Here is a 20,479-nt window from a genome sequence, read left to right as displayed (position 1 = left end):
ATGAAACGTTTCGCTAACGAATTTTATTTCTTACTTTTAAACTTATAATTTCACAAAATGTTTGACTAACTTTTATTTCAATTTCTTTTTTATTTCAAGTTTTTTCAGAAAGCATGATCTTATTGACGTCGCGTTTGTTTTCAAATGGTTCAAATGGCTCTGAGAACTATGGGACTTAACTTCTGAGGTCATCAGTCCCCTAGAGCTTAGAACTACTTAAACCTAACTAACCTAAGGACATCACACACATCCATGCCCGAGGCAGGACTCGAACCTGCGACCATAGCGGTCGCGCGGTTACAGACTGTAGCTCCTAGAGCCGCTCGGCCACTCTGGGCGGCCCGCGTTTGTTGTCTTAGAGTCTTACGTTTTCGGAATTTCCTGTATTTACTAGTTGAGTCCCAGAAAATCATTTTACAGTTAAATATCAAACCTGTGCAACTTTTTATGGGCAAAATTACTAGTCCTTGAAGAGATGCACTTTTCGACGTTTCATTTCATGGCTAGCTATTTCATTTTCGCCTTAAACTGTTAAATAAGTTTTTCTTACTTATTAGGAAATTAAATACTTTTTTATCAAAACTAGACCTACCGATGGGAAATGTGATACCCCATTGGTGTCTTTCCCACTCTTAGTTTGGCTATAGAAAGTCAGACAAAAATTTTCCTTCCGATCACTAAATAATTTTATTTTAATTACGCTGGTTACTTTCATGCAAATAAACGCTGTTTCGCAAAATTAGATCTCACGCTGGTCAGTTTGGTATCGCATTTGTCCATGTCCTACTCTACATTCGGATAAGAGAATTCGGACGCAAACCCATTGTGAAATTTATAGTGAGGCTCTGTTTACGCTCCGCTTAAGGGGACCACACCCTGCCTATCTAACCCATGTTAATTTAGTCAAGTATTTGACCCATTTCTGAAACAAACTATTTGATGCACGACCTTAATATTTTTACTGTATGTTACATAATGCTAATAGAGTCAACTGTACTAAAATCTGCTTTATCCATTTTATAGTTTTTAAGAAATATTTTTTTAATTTATTAACAAAAAATATTAAGCTTTTTCTGCAGAAAATATTTTTTGTAAACTTCCTAAGGAGGGATTATTAATGAATGGAGAGTCTCTGAAAATTTCATTCATTTATCTGTGATAGTTTCTGATATAATGGGGCAAATGTACTGAAAATTTTAGTTTGCGGGAATTTGACATTAAAGAAAAAACTTTTGAAATTTGTAACTTACAGTTAATTAAAACTGCCTTCTTTGGCCTCTAGCATGTCTTCCAACTTCTTTTTCACCTTCCTGGATGTTTGTCTTGCTTTCTTGGTCATATTAGACGCAGACCTGTCTGCATCGGCTATCGTCATTTTATCGCAATGTTGCAGCCCAGTGATCATATTTTCAACAGGATTAATTCCCAGCTTTTTCAGTACCCAACACTTTCCAAAATTACTACAATTGAATGTAATAACGGCATCATGAACACCCAGTTTCACTGTATGAATGCCTACAAATGCAGTTTTAGGAAGGAGGGTCCAAATAATGCTGTTGAAACATTCATTTGGGTTCTGTGTCTGCCCATGCAGACATTTCCTTAGAAGGTCAGGATGAGCCAAGTCTGTGAAAATAGGTTTAACTGCTGTAGTAACAGCAGCGGGAAGAGAATGCTGGTGAGAATAAGATTGTCCAGTTGCCTGAGCCCTATTGTATTTGCACCACGAATTTTCTCCTGATGGACACGATCCATGGCATGGCTTATCATCAGTAGAAGACTTATGGAAGAATATGGTCCAAACATCTCTCTTCATTGCCTCCAGATTTTCTTTATTTCTCCTAATTGCCTGCCCATAGTATACCTACAAGTTTTCTATAACAACTACTCACAATCACACTTGAACAAAACTAACCGCGTGTTTGAAAGCGTGTTGTTTACAAACAGCAGGAACAAAAGTATACCGATCGTTGCATTCCAAGGATAGCCAACACACTAGGGAGTAAAAAAAAGATCCTTAACGTGCAACATAGGGGATATAAATAGAGTAGAGCGTCGATTATCCGAACATCGATCAACCGAACGACCGCTTAACCGAACTGTGTACTCGATCGCACCTGTTTCTCTCCCACCCTACCGTCCATCATCCCCCTCACTCCCAAACCCAGTTTCGCACAGTAGTCACCGCACTGGGCCACCGCTGGCAGAACATTGTTTCTAATGGGGCCTTCACAAGCCTCTGCTGACCGGCCAAGCCGCCAGTCGCTATGTTTCTACAATCAGCACACTTCTGTTGGCTTGGCACTGGCAGTAGAAGTAGCGGCAATATCAAAGCTGTTCACAGCAACAGCTGCGCCGGCTTAGAGTTGAGGCGTGCCGCTCCGCGCAGTTTGAAGGATTGCGCGCCCCCGAGGAGAGCTTCTCACGGTGCAAACAGCCACCTTCTGTTCTCTGTTACGACCACTTGTGTGCTGCTGCGTGAAGAAGTGAACTTGACGATACAAAATGCTTAAACGTAAACGTGTTGTCCTTTCTATGAGGGACAAGTACGAGATTATTACTATATATTCCTACTGAAGTTGCCTTTGTATGTTACTTTGTAACACTAAAAGAGATGCCTGTTTTTATGAATAAATTTACTGTACAGTACTTCTTTTTGGCAAATAAACATGTACAGTTCGATTATCCGAACAAACCGGTTTTCCAAACACCCATATCCACCAATTACTTCGGATAATCGACGCTCTACTGTATATATAATATGTGCAGAAAAGTGGGTGACAGAAAAGTTGGCGTGGCACGTAAACACACGTGGTAGGAAAATGCTCTTTTAATAGTCGAAAAAAATTTTTTTTCAGTAAAATCCTTTTCGGACTACATAAATAAAACCTTAATCTATCGAAATATGATGAAAACCGAAAATCGATTTTTTTCGACCTGAACCAAGGCATTTACTCAAAAATCTTCTTTTGTAAATTAAGACTACTAACGTACATACTTGTCCATGTCAAGTATTTTAAAGCTAGGCAATTTTCCGCTTAGTTAATACACGCGAGACGGCTCGCAAAGCTCCGGCGCGACACGGAGACGACGTCCCGGGCGGACTCTAGCGGCGGACTCCGCCTGGCGCATTTAACACGTGCTTCCCACGTGGCTGTTCACGGCGCCTTCAGCTGCAGTCGCGCGGGGCATTTGCATGCCCATTGTCCATTACATTCAAATGAAGAGTGCCGCCATCACCGCGGATGACGCCATGCGCCGGCCGCATCCGGGAGGCGGCGCCGCCCCCGCGCCCGCAGCGAGCCGCCTGGTCCGCAGACGCGCCGCGCCGCGCCGCGCCGCGCCGCGCCGTACCCCAGGCTAGCGGCCAGCGGGACCGCGTCTGGCAGCGCGCGTCCACGTGCAGAGGCCGGAACTACGGCAGCAGTGACTGCCTCTTTTCCGGAAACGTGTCACTCCTGCATAAAGCTGGCAGCAGACGCAGAGAAACAGGAAGTCCGACCTTCCTAGGCCTCCTGTAGTCGAGGCGGCGTAAGAAGATCCTGAAGCGTTGGCATAGAGACGTTTGCAAAATCGCGAAGCTGCCGCGCCCAGCACACTGCAACTGTCACCGACATAACGCCGACTCAACTATAGTCAGTGTCCTCCCCCGGTAGCTGAGTGGTCAGCGCTAGAGAAAGTCAATCCTAAGTGCCCGGGTTCGATTCCCGGCTGGGTCGGAGATTTTCTCTCCTGAGAGACTGGGTGTTGTGTTGTCCTTATCATCATCATTTCATCCCCATCAATGCGCAAGTCGCCGAAGTGCCGACAAATCGAAAAACTTGCACCGGCGAACGGTGTATCCGATGGGGGCCCTGGTGGTACGAAATTTACATTTATTTTAACTGTAGTCAGTCTGTCGAGTGCCTCCACCGCAGCGTGTCACTGTATTTACTTCCCAGTTCATCTAAAAAAATGATAACAACTGATTTAATTCGCATGAAGGGCACAGAAATCTATTGTAAATCTAGATATACACAATACTTCTTTTTTTTTTTTTTTTTTTTAAATTACTGTTGTGTTACTTTCCAGGGCGTGTTTTTGAAGTTGAGATTTCTTAAAAGGATATTGCAATCTTTTTCTGAGCATTTTAAAAGTGTCAACACAACATTTCATCTACATCTACTTCTACGTAGGCACTCCGCAAGCCACCGTAGTGTGTGGTGGAGGATGCCCTGTACCACTACTTCTCTTTCTTGTTCAACTTGCAAATAGAGCGAAGGAAAAACGATTGCCTGTATGAGTCCTAAATTCTCGTAGGCTATCTTCGCGCTCCTTACGCCCTAAGTACACTACTGGCCATTACAATTGCTACACCACGAAGATGGCCTGCTACAGACGCGAAATTTAACCGACAGGAAGAAGATGCTGTGATATGCAAATGATTAGCTTTTCAGAGCATTCACACAAGGGTGGCGCTGGTGGCGACACCTACAACGTGCTGACATGAGGAAAATTTCTAACCGATTTCTCATACACAAACAGCAGTTGACCGGCGTTGCCTGGTGAAACGTTGTTGCGATGCCTCGTGTAAGGAGGACAAAGGCGTACCATCACGTTTCCAACTTTGATAAAGGTCGGATTGTAGTCTATCGCGATTGCGGTTTATCGTATCGTGACATTGTTACTCGCGTTGGTCGAGATCCAGAAGATGGAATCGGTGGGTTCTGTAGGGTAATACGGAACGCCGTGCTGGTTCCCAACGGCCTCGTATCACTAGCAGTCGAGATGACAGGCATCTTATCCGTATGGTTGTAACGGAACGTGCAGCCACGTCTCGATACATGAGTCAACAGATGGGGACGTTTGCAAGACAGCAACCATCTGCACGAACAGTTCGACGACGTTTGCAGAAGCATGGACTATCAGCTCGGAGACCATGGCTGCGATTACCCTTGATTCTGCATCACAGACAGGAGTGCCTGCGATGGTGTACTCAACGACGAACCTGGGTGCACGAATGGCAAAACGTCATTTTTCGGATGCAGGTTCTGTTTACAGCAACATGATATCCGCATCCGTGTTTGGCGACGTCGCGGTGAACGCACATTGGAAACGTGTATTCGTCATCGCCATACTGGCGTATCACCCGGCATGATGGTATGGGGTGCCATTGGTTACACGTCTCGGTCACCTCTTGTTCGCATTGACGGCACTTTGAACAGTGGACGTTACATTTCAGATGTGTTACGATCCGTGGCTCTACCCTTCATTTGATCCCTGCGAAGCCCTACATTTCAGCAGGATAATGCACGACCGCATGTTGCAGGTCCTGTACGGACTTTTCTGGATACAGAAAATGTTCGACTGCTGCCCTGGCCAGCTCACTCTCCAGATCTCTCACCAACTGAAAACGTCTGGTCAATGGTGGCCGAGCAACTGGCTCGTCACAATACGCCAGTCACTACTCATGATGAACTGTGGTTTCGTGTTGAAGCTGCATGGGCTGCTGTACCTGTACACGCCATCCAAGCTGTTTGACTCAATGCCCAGGCGTACAAAGGCCGTTATTATGTCCAGAGGTGGTTGTCCTGCGTACTGATTTCTCAGGATCTATTCACCCAAATTGCGTGATAATGTATTCACATTTCAGTTCTAGTATGTTTGTCCAATTTATACCCGTTTATCATCTGCGTTTCTTCTTGGTGTAGCAATTTTAATGGCCAGTAGTGTATGTTTGCGGCAACAGAATCGTTCGGCTATCAGCTTCAAATGTCGGTTCTCTAAATTCTCTGAGTAGCGTTTCTCGAAAAGAACGTCGTCTTCCCTCCCGGGATTCCCATTTGAGTTTACGAAGCATCTCTGTAGCACATGTTGTTCGAACCTCGAACCCGCCTCTGAGTTATTTCAATGTCTTCCTTCAGTCCCACCTGGTACGGATCCCAAACTCTCGAGCAGTACTCAAGAACAGGTCGCACCCGCGTCCTATATGCGGCGTCCTTTACGGGTGAACCACTCTTTCCTGAAATTCTCCCAATAAACCGAAGACGACCATTCCCATTCCCTACCACAATTCTCACATGCTCATTCCGCTTCATAGCGCCAGTTATTTAAATGACGAATGTGTCAAGCACGACATTAGTACAGTAATAATGTATTCGAACATTACACATTTAATCTTCCTACTCATCCGCACTAACTTTTATTATTCCACATTCAGGTGTACCTGCTGTTCATCACACCAACTGTAAATTTTGTCTAAGTTGTCTTGTTCCTCCTACAGGCAGTCAACTCCGACACCTTACCGTACACCACGGCATCATCAGTAAACAACCGCAGACTGCTCCCCACCCTGTCCGCCAAATCATTTATCTAAGTAAAGAACAACAGAGGCCTCATCACACATCGCTGGGGCACTCCTGACGATACGATTCACTCTGATGAACATTCGCCATCGAGGACAACGTACTAGTTTCTATTATTTAAGAAGTCTTCCAGCCACTCATATATCTGTGGTGAACTTATTCCATTTGTTTGTACAGCCTGCAATGGGGCACCGTGTCAAATGCTTTTCGAAAATCTAGAAATATGGAACTGCCTGTTGCCCTTCACCCATAGTTCAAAGAATATCATGTTAGAAAAGGGCAAGCTGAGTTTCGCAAGAGCGATGCTTTCTAAAACCATTCTGATTCGTGGACGTAAGCTTCTCAGTCTCTAGAAAGTTTATTACACTCCTGGAAATGGAAAAAAGAACACATTGACACCGGTGTGTCAGACCCACCATACTTGCTCCGGACACTGCGAGAGGGCTGTACAAGCAATGATCACACGCACGGCACAGCGGACACACCAGGAACCGTGGTGTTGGCCGTCGAACGGCGCTAGCTGCGCAGCATTTGTGCACCGCCGCCGTCAGTGTCAGCCAGTTTGCCGTGGCATACGGAGCTCCATCGCAGTCTTTAACACTGGTAGCATGCCGCGACAGCGTGGACGTGAACCGTATGTGCAGTTGACGGACTTTGAGCGAGGGCGTATAGTGGGCATGCGGGAGGCCGGGTGGACGTACCGCCGAGTTGCTCAACACGTGGGGCGTGAGGTCTCCACAGTACATCGATGTTGTCGCCAGAGGTCGGCGGAAGGTGCACGTGCCCGTCGACCTGGGACCGGACCGCAGCGACGCACGGATGCACGCCAAGACCGTAGGATCCTACGCAGTGCCGTAGGGGACCGCACCGCCACTTCCCAGCAAATTAGGGACACTGTTGCTCCTGGGGTATCGGCGACGACCATTCGCAACCGTCTCCATGAAGCTGGGCTACGGTCCCGCACACCGTTAGGCCGTCTTCCGCTCACGCCCCAACATCGTGCAGCCCGCCTCCAGTGGTGTCGCGACAGGCGTGAATGGAGGGACGAATGGAGACGTGTCGTCTTCAGCGATGAGAGTCGCTTCTGCCTTGGTGCCAATGATGGTCGTATGCGTGTTTGGCGCCGTGCAGGTGAGCGCCACAATCTACACTGCATACGACCGAGGCACACAGGGCCAACACCCGGCATCATGGTGTGGGGAGCGATCTCCTACACTGGCCGTACACCACTGGTGATCGTCGAGGGGACACTGAATAGTGCACGGTACATCCAAACCGTCATCGAACCCATCGTTCTACCATTCCTAGACCGGCAAGGGAACTTGCTGTTCCAACAGGACAATGCACGTCCGCATGTATCCCGTGCCACCCAACGTGCTCTAGAAGGTGTAAGTCAACTACCCTGGCCAGCAAGATCTCCGGATCTGTCCCCCATTGAGCATGTTTGGGGCTGGATGAAGCGTCGTCTCACGTGGTCTGCACGTCCAGCACGAACGCTGGTCCAACTGAGGCGCCAGGTGGAAATGGCATGGCAAGCCGTTCCACAGGACTACATCCAGCATCTCTACGATCGTCTCCATGGGAGAATAGCAGCCTGCATTGCTGCGAAAGGTGGATATACACTGTACTAGTGCCGACATTGTGCATGCTCTGTTGCCTGTGTCTATGTGCCTGTGGTTCTGTCAGTGTGACCATGTGATGTATCTGACCCCAGGAATGTGTCAATAAAGTTTCCCCTTCCTGGGACAATGAATTCACGGTGTTCTTATTTCAATTTCCAGGAGTGTATATTCGAACAGAGAATATGTTCAAAGATACTGAACTAAACAAAAGTTGTTATTTTGCTCTTCTTATATACTGGAGTCACCTCCACTATTTTTACACTCGCCTGGGACTTCGCGCTGGACGAGAGATTCGCGATAAATGCAAGCTAGATGAGGGGCTATTGCCGTAGACTATTCTTTGTAAGGACTCATTTGCCTTCAAATCTTTCAATTGTCTCTCTACACCAAGGATGCTTATTACAATGCCGCCCATAGGGGAGTCTGTCAGATGGTCAAACGACGGTATGTTTGTAGACTCTCCTGTGTGAACGATTTCTTGAACGTGAAATTTAAAATTTCGGCTTTCGTTACGCTATCTACAACTGCCACACCAGACAGGTCGCTAAGGGATTGAATGGAATCCCTAGACCATCTTAAAGATTCTGCGTACGACCAAAATTTTCTCGGGTTCTCTGTGAGATGTTTTGCTGAGGTGTGAGTGTGGTAGTTGTCGCATGCTTCGCGCATGGAGCTTTTCAGAGACACACGAATCACTACTAATCTTCGCTTGTCGTCATTTATGCGTTCCCTTTTGAACCGATAGTGCAACAGCCTCTGCTATCTCAGGATCCGCCGAATTTCGTTATTAAACCATGGCGGGTCTTTTCCATCCTTCAGCCACTTATCAGGAACGTAACTCTCCATTCAACGATTTATAATATGCTTAAAATTCCTCTACATCCATCTTACGGGACCTAAGTGATGCCAGTGCCCTGTCTACGTGAGTTGCTGATAACTGCTTGACTGTTGTACCTAGCAGAATCATTCTCCTAACCTTCTTAACTGATTTATTAACTTCCGTAGTCATAGTTGATATAATGACATCATGATCGCTAATCCCCGTTTCTATACTCACATTGTCGATAAGGTCCGGCCTATTTGTAACTACAAGGTCTAAGATATTTTCACCGCGTGTGGGCTGCCGAGCTAGTTGCTCAATGCAATTTTTGGAAAACGTCTTCGAAAGTATTTCGCATGACTGTCTGCTGTTTGTAACCCCCCCCGCAGTGAATCCATAGACATCCCAATCAATACTGGGCAGGTTAAAGTCTCCTCCAGCAAGTATTGCATGATCTAGATATTTACGCGCTACTGACCGTAGACTTTTTTTAAATGACTCTAGAACTGTCACAGCAGAATCGGGTGGCCGGTAAAGACATCGAACAATTAACTTGGTTTCACCTACAGCTGTTATAAGCGACCAGATGAGTTCACTGCCACACTTAACCCCGACCTCAGTAGAGACCATATTTTTGTCAAGTGCAACACTCCCTCTTCTACGGTCTCTAGTCTGCCTTTCCTATATACTTTCTCATACATTTCCTGCTCTCGATCTCAAGAATAATTTGAGCACAGGAACTTTCGTAGAGGGCACTCAGTTCGGAAATTTTGTTACGAATACTTCGACGGCTTACTGAGAAAATTGTGGCAGTCGAAGTGTCCTCATTGTGAATGCCGTTTGACTTCCGTAGCTGAATATCGACTAGTGGCTGTTCATCATAGCATCTCAAACTACTGTCTAGCCTAAAAAACCCTCATGTGCACTCCACAGGTCCTCTGCTACGCGAGTAGCTGGAATTCCTTTGTGTAGTGCTGCCCTGAACTACCAAGGGGAATGCTACAAACCCCCACACGATAACGCAGGTCTAGAAATCTGCCTCCAAGACTGTCACATAGTCGACGAATCCTTTGGGTGAGACTCTCCACTCGGCTCCAAACCAAACGACGCCGATCAACTCTGCGAACGATGATGCAAATTGCGAGCGCTGCACATTTCTGTTACATTTCTTCCACCAAAGCAAAACATCTATCGTATCACATCTCAAAATCTGTGGTTTTGATGTGTTGTTTGTAAAATCGCCGAGTTTGTCTGTTTGACTGCTGTAATCTCGAAAGATACTATTTTCATGGTGTTCCCGGAAGTAAGTTGAGCGTAGCTTGGGACAACATACAGTCTTTGTTTCATCAAAATTGGCTCGCAGAAAAAAATATACCGTACTTTAAAGTTTTACGTAAAATCGTCTGCACAGCTTAGTAGGTAGGATATTTAATCATCACGGTGTAGTACATCAAAGGACCAATATATGGCGCTGTTAGTTTCATAAAACAACAAATAACCAAAATGCGAACCTGATAGTTTTTTAGCCCAATGACAGATATATTTTCGGAAGTTTACGTCAGTTACATGATGAAGCGCCACAATCTTATCTTTATGGATATTAACTAACAACGAATATCTTTCGTTAGGATATAAGAGTTTGCTGATTTCGCTATGTGTATTAAAAATTTAACGACATTGCTTTGCTTCTTTCTTTATATTCTTCGCAAACAGAAACATCTTTATTAAGTTTGCATTGTGATTTGGGTGCTTACTCATTACGTTTTGGTTTTGTTCCGCTTACAAATGAAAACGCCTAGACAATGGTCGAGTCTTTCTTAATACACTAGAACAGCTGAAAGACTAAGAACTATGCAGTTTCAAGTATACAACGGAGATCATGAGGTGAAACTTGCTGCAGCTTGGGAACGCCAGGCTATAATTCACTCTATGGAAACTCCTTCCGAAAGGGAGGGGGACTGCGTAGCTCTGTCAGGAATTATCTCTTTCCTTAGAAACGTTCACTCACAATTACTTCTGTCCAATATAACATTATAGAGAAGCCGAATTTTGATGGGAAGTGGCGCAGGGTATACCCCGAATTCCAGTTATTCCTAAGAATTTACCATTGTGCTGTATACGTGTGCAACTACTGGTAAGCTTGTGTTATAGCATGAAATTAAACAGTGCACAAGGCCAGAAGCTACAAATAAACACCAGAGAAATGCCGGGTTTCTTAGCTACTTCAAAGAAAAGAGAAGCAGCTAAATGAATATCAAGAGCTCATGTGATTATATCATTAAAAAGACTGAATCCCGTAGTGAATGTTTGAGATCGCCAGTAGGTTCGTACGCTGGCAGTCGACTAGCTCTCAGATTCAGACATCTACGAGCCTCTCCCTCAAACAACTTTGGGGAAACTGCGACGCCACATGGCAACAACAGTGAGTGTAGCAGCTCCACACACGTTTGCAAAGTATGGGAAGAATTTGAGTGTCGTCTGGATGTTTGTCGTGCGTCCGGTGCAGGACACATTGGACAACCGTAAAACGCAATTGAAAAGTTTCAACCTAAGGCTACAGACATAACCATATGAAATATACAACCCTCTATAGTCTGATAGTTCCAGTGAAAATAAAGACTTCCTGGTTAAAATTCACATGGACTTTCCAGCTTTATTCACGTAAATACAACGTTGTGAAATCGGATGAATCTTTGTAAAACGACCTGAATATTTAGGGGAATATTTTTCCTTCTTTAATACGCTAAGCTGTATCGTTAAGACTACTTACCGCAAATGTACTTGCTTACTCGGTATTTCCTACTATAGGTCTCGGTCCTTGGTTTATCAATATTTCTTACGACCTGAGGTTCAACTAATATTATTTGATAATAATAATAATAATAATAATAATAATGACAATAATGATGATAATAATAATAATTACTATTATTATTATTATGTTCTTTTCTGTATTTCTTCCAGCTGCAGATTAGAGAAAACTAAATCTATCTCCCTAACAAAAGCAAATGCTTCTGGAAGTCGGTAGTTGTGCGTTTGACCAAAGTCCAGAACCACATAACCTTCAAAGGGGTATCGGGACACACATACTTTTTTCTCTTTGCTTATAGGCACAGTGCCGTCTGCCGTCTTAACTGTCCAGACTGTATCTACTTTTCCTAAAGTTTATGATGCTCTGATATAATTCCACATTCATATCAAGTTCTCTGCGTTTCTCATAGTGCCACCATGAAAGTCTCTTTCTCCAGCGCTGAATTTGCTTCCATGACTACAGAGAGTACATATCGGTCAGTCCAAAAAGTTTCTAGACTGGATTAATGAAATATAGAGAAAATTAAGATGGTAGTTTTAATGCTTTAAGTGCTGTACATAGTCTACCTCCACTTGAGTCTAACGCACAAAACGTTCATACGGCCGTGTGAAACGGTTAGAAAAGTTCTCCTTTGGGATGTTCTTCAACTCGTGCATCACATTGGCTTGAATAACAATTATTTCGTCAAAACGTTTACCCTTCATGTGAGTTTCCGCTCTTTGTTTTTTTGTGGCAACTTCGTATTAATAATGCCAAGTTTCGTCATGCATGATGATTTCTTATAGATAATAGCCGGCCGGGGTGGCCGAGCGGCTCTAGGCACTACAGTTTGGAACCGCGCGACCGCTTCGGGCATGGTTGTGTGTGATGTCCCTAGGTTAGTTAGGTTTAAGTAGTTCTAAGTTCTAGCGGACTGATGACCTCAGAAGTTACGTCCCATAGTGCTCAGATAACAATTGTCCGCGCGTTGCAATTTAATCAAGTCCCCTTAGAAAAATTAATGAATTGCTGTGCTGATAAACCTCTACGTTATTTGATTTTCAAAGAGCTGAGCAGAACTGAACGTACACAGACATTTTGGTCTTTACTGATTCTGATCATCACTAAACTGACACATAATATTTTTAGCGCAACGCAATCTGACTTTCAACAATCCCTGCAAAAGAATGGCCCTGACTAACAATAACCTATAACTTTCACGAATCACTTACCTCACAAAAATCTTCGTTACTTGAACTACTGCAATACAGCGAGCGCCACTACTGCCAGATAAATAAAAGATTCTAACTACTGAAGGCACTAGCTACTGATAGGCATAGATAGCAAATGAAAGATTTTGAAAGAGAGCAAACAATGTATTTACCTTAATAGTGTTCAAAAGTCGTAATATATGTATATATATCAGTTCATGACATCCAGTCTTACAAATATACTCTTTCTGGCTGACACACGTCCAGATCGTCCGCTCTTAAAATTCTGCCATCTCTGTCCCCACGTCCATCACTGCTAGCGGCTCACATCCAACTGTGTAACGCTACACGCTGTTCACATCCAACTGCCCAACACTACAATAGCGACTATTCCAACAATGCCAACCAGCCACAGACTTCACGCAGCACAGTCAGTGTTTTTCAAACAGAGCGCTACGTGGCGTTACCAACATAAAAACCTAAACAGCCCACTTACAGTATCGACGCATCGTTATTTCTATTCGGGAATCAAGCTGTGCAGGACAGACTTTGAACACGCATTTCTCTTCTACAAAACAGTTTGGAGAATTCCTTGAGCACTTGAATTAGAGACGTTGCTCCATTGCGATCTGTGACAAAACAGCGTTACCAGTCTCATGTCCACTCTGCCTCCACAAAGCTTACTGGCTGAAGGCAGAGCTGTTGTTTACAGGGTTTAGTTCACGCTGCCGACGTGGTTACTGCTCTGACATCGCTTTTACGCCGGGAATAAAATCATATCGTAACTTTTTGGCCGTCGGTGTAAGCTGCAATAAGGCTAGCATCTTGTCTCCTTATTGCATTCCTGCGTCGCTGGTAGTAAACTGCTGCACCGCGTCGCAGAGCGCGGCACCCTAAGGCCACCAAGTTGAAACGTTTACGACCCACCACATCCAGTTCAGTACGTGTTTACACCGTTATCTTCCCTTCCACTTTGTTCTGATTCCATAAAATGTCTTCTAGCAAATAAAATTCGTCGAGGGCACGTCCTCCTACCCTAGTGCCATAAATTTCTATTTATTTTTTTGTGAATTGCGTGCCATTAATTGCCTCTGGGGACTCGCTCCTCCACACGTTCCTTTGAGCGCAACTTTCCCTCTTCCTCTTAGATGTCTCCTCATTCATGACTATATTTGGAACTCTCAGCGTTACATTACCGTTGCCTCATGGAAACGCATTCAGTCCATCAATAATGTTGAGTACGTCACTTAGAGTGTCGTCCAAAGTTGCTTGTATTCTTGATGGGTACTACTTCGCTTACTGGTCGTGTAAGCGCGATGGTACTGCCAAAGGTCCAACACTGTGTCATGCCGACTTACGGTCATCCCCTCCATCCTGCGCAGACTCCTCTGGCACAAATGGCACTTTTAGGTGACAACAGACCTCTTAAATGTCCCCAGGCCGCCAGCGCTCAACACAAAAGATATCTCTCTCCTGGCTTTAGTACTCTACTGGCCATCAAAAATTGCTACACCAAGAAGAAATGCAGATGTTAAACGGGTATTCATTGGACAAATATATTATACTAGAACTGACATGTGAATACATTTTCACGCAATTTGGGTGAATAGATCCTGAGAAATCAGTACGCAGAACAACCACCTCTGGACGTAATAACGGCCTTTATACGCCTGGGCATTGAGTCAAACAGAGCTTGGATGGCGTGTACAGGTACAGCTGCCCATGCTGCTTCAACACGATACCTCAGTTCATCAAGAGTAGTGACTGGTGTATTGTGACGAGCCAGTTGCTCGGCCACCATTGACCAGACGTTTTCAATTGGTGAGAGATCTGGAGAAAGTGCTGGCCAGGGCAGCAGTCGAACATTTTCTGTATCCAGACAGGACATTACAGGACCTGCAACATACGGTCGTACATTATCCTGCTGAAATGTAGGGCTTCGCAGGGATCGAATGAAGGGTAGAGCCACGGGTCGTAACACATCTGAAATGTAACATCCACTGTTCAAAGTGCCGTCAATGCGAACAAGAGGTGACCGAGACGAGTAACCAATGGCACCCCATACCATTACGCCGGGTGATACGCCAGTATGGGGATGACGAATACACTTTTCCAATGTGCTTTCACCGCGATGTCGCCAAACACGGATGCGACCATCATGATGCTGTAAACAGAACCTGAATTCATCCGAAAAAATGACGTTTTGCCATTCGTGCACCCAGGTTCGTCGTCGAGTACACCATCGCAGCCGCTCCTGTCTGTGATGCAGCGTGAAGGGCAACCGCAGCCACGGTCTCCAAGCTGATAGTCCATGCTGCTGCAAATATCGTCGAACTGTTTGTGCAGATGGTTGTCGTCTTGCAAAGGTCCCATCTGTTGACTCGGGGATCGAGACGTGGCTGCACGATCCGTTACAGCCATGCGGATAAGATACCTGTCATCTCGATTGCTAGTGATACGAGGCCGTTGGGAACCAGTACGGCGTCCCGTATTGCCCTCCTGAACCAACCGATTCCATATTGTGCTAACAGTCATTGGATCTCGACCAACGCGAGCAGCAGTGTCGCGATACGATAAACCGCAATCGCGATAGGCTACAATCCGATCTTTATGAGAGTCGGAAACGTGGTGGTACACATTTCTCCTCCTTACACGAGGCATCAGAACAACGTTTCACCCGGCAACGCTGGTCAACGGCTATTTGTGTATGAGGAATCGGTTGGAAAATCTCCTTATGTCAGCACGTTGTAGATGTCGCCACCGGCGCCAGCCTTGTGTGAATGCTCTGGAAAGGTAATCATTTGCATATCACAGCATCTTCTTGCTGTCGGTTAAATTTCGCGTCTGTAGTACGTCATCTTCGTGGTGTAGCAATTTTAATGGCCAGTAGTGTCTTCTAGCTTGTAATTGCCGCTAATAGAAGAGAAGTGTCTCTCCATATACAACTAAAGCCACCATACGAAATGTGGCAGAAAGCACATGGTATACTTGTATCGTTCTTCTTTCCCCATCTCCCATCCTCTCGCCGATTGCCGACTTTATTTTCCATCGGTGAGTATGCAGTCTAACAGCATATGCAGTAATTTCTATAGATTTACTGCCAGGATCGCTACGCATCGCGCGCACAGACTGGGAGGAGGGGGAAGAAATAATAGTTTTCCTATGTCGTCTGGGAACGTCCTCTTTTGGAAAAATGCTCATAGTTGCTTACGTGGAGCTTATGGTGTTTCCTGTGTATCTCTCACTATAAAGTATCGAGCAGTTGTGTAAGGATATCGCATTTAGTTTGCTAGTTAGCTACAGCTCTATCACTAGTTGCAAGTTGCGAATACAGACCTTATTCTATGTGATGACGATGATGATGTTTGGTCTGTGGGGCGCCCAACTGCGCGGTCATCAGCGCCTGTACAAAGTCCCAATTGTTTCACACTCCATTTTTTTTACTTAGTCCAGTCTAGCCACTATCACGAATGATGATGGTGGTGATGACCTGTTCACATCCCAGCTCCACTCAACAACAAAACGCGCTTACTTTCTTCCTTTGCAAAGAAGGGAAACTGGGATAACGACTGGAATAAAGTCAATAGAGACGAACTATTTTTTGGGTTGTGGAGAGACACAGAAGAGAATTGACCGTGAGCTTTTCACGGGAACCATTGCAGATTTATCTTTAGGTGAACCACGGGAAACCTAGGCCAGGATGGATAATCGTGGATTTGATGCACCTCTCTCGGCCTGTCAGTTACGTGCAGACCTGAAAACACACGGGCGGCAAAGCCCGATGTCGCTGGAGTAATGCTCAACGTCAGTCTTAGCGATTAATACGAGAAGGCGAATGGTCGACTTTGGTTTATTGGGAGAATTCTAGAAAACTGTGGTTCGTCTGTATAAAGGGACCGAACTCAGAACACTAGTGCGACCAATTCTTGAGTACTGTTCGAGTGTTTGGTATACCTACTGGACTGGTTTAAAGAAAGACATCCAATCATTTCAGAGGCGGACTGCTAGATTTGTTAGTGGCGAACAACACGTAAGACTCACGGACATGATTCAGGAACTCAATCGGGAATGCTTGGAGAGAAGGCGATATTCTTTCCGAGGAACGCTATTGAGAAAATTTAGAGAAACGGCATCCGAAGCTGATTGAAGAACCATTCTGATGCTTGCAGTATACATTGCGGGTAAGGACCACGAAGATGTGATACGATAATTTGGGTTCATACGGACGCATGTAGACAGTCGTTTCTACCTCGCTCCGTTTGCATGTGGAAGAGGAAGCGAAATGACTATTAGGGGTACGGGGTACCCTACGCCTCGCGCCGTACAGTGAATTGCGGTGTATCTAAGTACATGAAGTTATAGAAGTACATGAGGAAAGCGACATCTCTAAATAACTCGCAAAAACATAGGTCACCGGGTGATGCTGTACGAGATGGCAGTTGCCTCAGGTAGTGGTTGCTACATCGGTTTGTCGCAGTCACTCGGTCGTGGGCTCTCCAATGTTGCAACCACATGGAACCCGCCTCTCAGACAAATAGGAACGGAGCGAACCAGTAAGTCTAGTACTCCTGCAGTCTGTTGCTGGGAAGACTCTCCACCGAGCAGTTGAGTGCGGTAGTCTGTAATCAGGCGTCCCGCTCTCGGTGCGTCTAACAGTTACCCATCTCCATTTATGACGGGTACTGACACCGATGACGTGTGTCACTCACCCACTGGAGAGCGTCTGAGGCAGGCTGGAAATGAGCACTCGACGCCCACGCGCCTCCAGCACTCTCTACTCTTACAGTGAAGTGGAGAGGAGAGAAGAGGACAGGGTGCGTCGCAGGCTAGGCATCCACAGTCACAGTCCATTTCCTCCGCTGTGCCTTCCTAGTCCGTCATTGATATCTGACACTAATTATCTCGTAGATTCTGTGAAGCCAAACACTTATCTTCCTTCTTAACGTTTGCTTATATGGGGTGACTGGTGTAAGACGTAACAGCCCTTTCATTTCAAGAACTGTTCCACATATCGAAACGACGTTTTTGGCAAATCATAGTACGACATTCGAAACTCCGAGAAAAGCAGGAGTGAGCAATAGGGAGAGATGGATAATATACAGTACGCACAAGAACCAAGAGTGAACAAGAAGTCTTTAAGACCAAGAAGGAAGCACTCGGATTAAAAACGGTATAAGACAGATGCAGTGTTTAGCACCTGCTATTCAATCTACATATCGAAGAGGCCGGCCGGTGTGGCCGTGCGGTTAAAGGCGCTTCAGTCTGGAACCGCGTGACCGCTACGGTCGCAGGTTCGAATCCTGCCACGGACATGGATGTGTGTGATGTCCTTAGGTTAGTTAGGTTTAACTAGTTCTAAGTTCTAGGGGACTAATGACCTCAGCAGTTGAGTCCCATAGTGCTCAGAGCCATTTGAACCATTTTACATATCGAAGAAGCAGTGACGAAAGTGAAAGAAAGTTTCATGAATGGGGTTAAAATTCAGGGTGAACGGAAATCAATGGTAAGATTTGTTGATGATATTTCCATTTTCAATGAAACTTAAGAAGAATTACAGGATCTGTTGAATGGAACATACAGTCTAATGAGTGCAAAATATAGACTGAGAATAAACCGGAAAGAAACAAAAGCATTGAGAGCAGCAGAAATGACAATAGCGAGAAACTTAACTTCAAAATTGGTGATCACGAAGTAGGAGAAGTTTAGGAATTCGCTTACCTTGGAAGCGAATCAGCGCATAACATACGAAGCAGGGATTACGCAAGGAGCAGACCAGCACAGGGAAAAAGGGCATTCCTGGCCAAGAGAACTCTACTAGTATCAAATATTGTCGTTAATATGAGGAACACATTTCTGAGAATGTGCGCGTGGAGCTCAGCATTGTACGGTAGTGAAACATGGACGCTTGTAAAACCAGAAAACGAGAGAATCATTTTAGATTTGGTGCTGCAGAAAAACGTTGAAAATTAATTGGACTGGTAAAGCATGAAAACATCAGGAAATATCATCCGTTGTACAAGATGGAACTGTAGAGAGTAATAAACGTAGCAGAAGGCAATATATCCAGCAAATAATTGAGGAAGGAGGATGCAGGTGCTATTCTGAGATGAAAAGGTTGGTGCTGGAGGCATGGTCAATACTCTTACCTCTCGTCTCAACGAAGATATTGAAGTAACTAGGTTTTCTCTTCAAGTGGAACAATATACTTTTTACCGGGATTCGAAAGTTTGTAAAGAGACAGAAACAGTGATGTATCATTTCCTAATATTGGCGTTACAGGTATTCGAGAAATGTCCTGGAATTGAAAAGCAAGGCGACAATAAACCGCTATTGCAGTACAAATACAGTAAAGTAGTGCTTGGATACCAAGCGCCGTCGTTATATGCAGCAACAAGGCCTACATTACCAAAATAAAAGGTATTTCCTCTTGGCTTCACTTGATATGACAGACAGTCCGTACAAAAAAGTTTCGAGTCTTATATTCCTGGTGTACAAGCGACGCCATCGCAGTAACTACAGTGGCAGCTAGAACTAACAACTGTGAACAACAGAAGTGCGTTCGACCCGTCAGTTGTAAGCAGGCAGTATTAAGCGTTGGACACCCGGCCGTAGTGAGTCAACGTTGTTGTGTTACAAATCGCAATGAACCAACATCTCTGAATTAAGTGTTCAAGACATTCTCCAGAATGTTTCGGAGTAGAGAAAAGTGTGGGCAGAATTTGTCCTTTATAGTTGGACTCCCGAACAAAAACAGCGACGCGTGGATGCCCGGCGCAACTCGATAGAAATGCAAATCGCGGACAGTTCTCTTTTGGAAATATCACCACGGGTGACGGGACGTAGTGTCACCAATATGACCCTACCAGCAAGCCACGAAGTATTGAAAATCACACGAAGGGACAACGCTTTGATGACATAACCGACATTCAAGCCAGCTAACCAATATCCCAAAGAAGGACTTTTCTGGCAGTTTCACGTAATAATAAATGGAAACGCCGTGTGGCTAGGGCCTCCCGTCGTGTAGACCGTTCGCCTGGTGCAGGTCTTTCGATTTGACGCCACTTCGGCGACTTGCTTGTCGATGGGGATGAAATGATGATGACAAGGACATCACAACATCCAGACCCTGAACGGAGAAAATCTCCGACCCAGCCGGAATCGAACCTGGGCCGTTAAGCATAACATTCCGTCGTGCTGACCACTCAGCTACTAGAGGTGGACAGTTTCACACAGTTATATGAACGTTCTGTGCTTTTTACACACACGTGTGTGTGTGTGTGTGTGTGTGTATGTATGTGTGTGTGTGTGTGTGTGTGTGTGTGTGTGTGTGTGTGTGTATGTGTGTGTGCGTGTGTATGTGTGTGTGCGTGTGTATGTGTGTGTGTGTATGTGTGTGTGTTTGTGTGCGTGTGTGTAAAGGGGGGAGCGGTTGGTGGTAAGCATAAACTATGTAGAACACTTGAAACATTAAAACAACCATCATTACGTTTCTTTAATTTCTGTTAATCCGGTCTAGAAACTTTTTGGCTGGAGGTGTAGATACGAGTTCACTTGGGATTTTTACAATTTGAAGTATATGACAACTTCTATCTCATCAGAAGAGGCTTAGAAACATATTCCAAAGGTATGTGCGTACTCCTGTTTAAGTGGACAGCTTATGTGGAAAGAAGTGAACAGACGAGAGGCTTGAT

The sequence above is a fragment of the Schistocerca americana genome, chromosome 5 (genome assembly GCF_021461395.2).
Source record: "Schistocerca americana isolate TAMUIC-IGC-003095 chromosome 5, iqSchAmer2.1, whole genome shotgun sequence".
In the NCBI taxonomy this organism is placed as follows: Eukaryota; Metazoa; Arthropoda; class Insecta; order Orthoptera; family Acrididae; genus Schistocerca; species Schistocerca americana.
The sequence above is the reverse complement of the archived record's forward strand: the minus strand, read 5'-3'. Positions refer to the sequence as shown.